General features: G+C 45.7%; 1 pseudogene; it reads right to left on the reverse strand.

The window, feature by feature from the left end:
• Positions 1-1,926: 1,926 nt before the first annotated feature.
• LOC106947942 (small nuclear ribonucleoprotein Sm D1 pseudogene) lies at positions 1,927-2,287 on the reverse strand (annotated as a pseudogene).
• Between the last annotated feature and the right edge of the window lie 455 nt (positions 2,288-2,742).

Genomic DNA, 2,742 nt, shown 5'->3' on the forward strand with positions numbered 1-2,742 from the left:
GTGCCGCTGCACCAAGAACCACTGCAGAGAACCTCAGAAGACACTGAGCTCAACTTCCCTCTTCATGAAATATCAACAAAAATGGAGTGGCGTCACATTTTAGTGGTTGTAGGTTTTCATGCTTATCGTTAGCCACAGACCATGAGCCGCTAGCTCTAGACTTGCCCATTTGTTATGGTTGTATTTACCCATGACGCCCTATGTTGTAGTCCACTTTTGGCTTTTGGTATACACATATGATTCAAGAGTTTAATTCAGACAAACCAAGGCCTAGGTTTTTAGAAAGACCAGAGTTAGATTTCTTTGTCCGCATCAGAGCTCATTTGCTCATTCACACCTCCCCAAACAAACTGCACTTTATAGACAAACGGACTAGAGTTTGATTATAGCGGACTAAACTGAATGAACCCTTAACAGGAAACAAGTCCAGCAATAAAAACCTTTTTTTCTCATTTATCTTCTGTTATACCAGATAAAGTGTTTGTACAACGTGTCAAGCTGCTGTGATACACAGAAGAAACAAATAACTTCCCAGAAAGTGAGTGATATTTCTAGCTAAGATACATTTTACTGGGGGTGGAGTAATAAGACAGGACTTCCACTGAATCGTAATATTCAGTGGAATATTAATTTTGGAGGGAATTCTGGTCAGTCTTGAATCTGGACTAAGATCAACTCTGCAGCTGTTTTCCTCGCCTCCCTCTCTTCTGGGAAAGGGCGAGAGGAATCAGCTGCCAGGAGTCAGTGAGTGTGCATGAATAAGTAGCTGTGAGAGAGAATCAGCTGTACAGTAAAAAGGAGGTCACTGAGTTGGTGCAAGTGGACAAGCACTCTAGCTGCTATGGCTCCGTGTCTGGTGATGTTTGAGTTTGGGTCAGCTGTGCATGGAGCATGGAGGCCTGAGTGAGGGAGAGAGGGAAAGCAAAACTGGAGCAATAACCAGACGAGACGACAAAACTTAGCCACTGCCTTGGAGATGCGGTGCTTTCCTGGAAAGAATGTGACCTGAGGCAAACACCGTAGCTGACATCCATCACTCTGAGGATAGCACTTTCTCACTTTGCCTGAAAACCTAAGCAGCAAGTTTGTGTAGCGCAGTTGGTCAGAAACCCATAAACTTTGAAAATAATCAGTCCAAAGACATAAAACGCCTAAGCTTTTTATCAAAGTCTCTATTCAGGCCTGAATGGCTCAGAGATAAGGCTTTGCATGTGAACTCAGCTTGTGTGGTGGAATCTGGCTTTAATGCTGTGAAAAGGTCTTTTAGGCTCACTGGTGCTGCCTGGAGAATGTCTCTGAGGCCTTAGGAATGCACTGACATCATTGCTGAGCATTCAGCCAATGCTGGGGAGTTGGCAGTAATCAGATAAACCAAAGGTCCTCACTGTCCTCCCCGTTAATGTTGTGGTACTCCCTTATGTTTTTCTGCAGTCTTGATCTATGAGTCGAGTCAGATGAAGCGTTTTTCTTGGAAAGACTAAAAGCTCTGGGATGACTGCTTGCACTGATGACTTCATAGGATTTGCACCTTTTAGTCATGTTGCTCTTTGGATGGTAATGTTAGGCTGTCAGATCTTCATGTAGTTAGTCCATTACTTTAGTCCAGACTGAAATAATAACAAACATGGATCAAGAAAATGAGCAGCTCTTTTGGTAAATGGTCTGTACTTGTATAGTTGTTTATGAAGTCCAGAGGACCCCAAAGTGCTTCATAATTCAGTCATTCACATACTGATGGTGGCAAGCTACGATGGAGCCTGACAGAAATCCAGGAGCTGAATTCCCTTTACAGGGCTGAATAATTGAATGCCAATAAGGGAATTCCATTGAATTCAAGCGTTTTAGAGAACAGAAACATTAATGTCTCTCATAGTGCCAGAGCCCAGTTAGGGCCCAGTCAGGGCCCAGTAATTTGTGAATTTCAGCACACTGAAATTCACAAATCGTTTCCTCTAAACGAAAGGAAGAAAAAAGAAAAAGAAAAGAAAAACATCCTGTACAAACAGTGAGGTGATGAGAACGAACTGAAAGACCAGAGAATCATCTCCTTGGTCCGCCTCGCCCTCGTCCCCGTCCTCTGCCGCGTCCACGTCCTCTGCCTCGTCCGCGTCCCGCCACTGCTTCTCTCTTCTTGGACTTGATCTTGGGCTCGATGTCCACCAGCAAGGTGTCCAGAGGCAGGCTGTCCGGCAGGATGAAGTAGCGGATGTTGTTGCCTCGGATGCTCAGCGACTCCAGCTGGGTGGGCTCCCTGTTCTTCAGGGTCATCTTCACCGCCTTCAGGTGGGTGTCCTGCGCCTTCAGTTAGGGCCCAGTCAGGGCCCAGAAAGGGCCCTGACTGGGCCCTAACTGGTCTGTGCAGAACAGTACTCTGTTCTGCCAGGAGTCAGTGAGTGTGCATTACTGCTCTGTGTAGTACTAGTGATTTTCCACTGGTAACTGGTGCAAGCTACCAGCCCCTTAATTAGAACCTACTTCACTAAGGTTCCAGTCCAGCGTTAGAATACTGTTGATCACTGATTGGCTAGGGGGCGGAGTCACTCGTTGCATCAATAAGATCAAGTCCCTTACAATAATCCCATTTGTAAAAATTTACAGCAGCGATTGAGCAATTTGCCGTTCCAAAGGACAATGGTTAACTGAGCAGACAATTTCCATGCCCTCCATCGTTGTGCTGCGTACAGATCACGAAGGCCTACTTTTTGGACTCTGTGACTCCCTGACAGTGCAGGGTGGTCCTGC

The sequence above is a fragment of the Poecilia latipinna genome, unplaced genomic scaffold (genome assembly GCF_001443285.1).
Source record: "Poecilia latipinna isolate Pla-1442-1.1 unplaced genomic scaffold, P_latipinna-1.0 Scaffold263, whole genome shotgun sequence".
Lineage (NCBI taxonomy): Eukaryota > Metazoa > Chordata > Actinopteri > Cyprinodontiformes > Poeciliidae > Poecilia > Poecilia latipinna.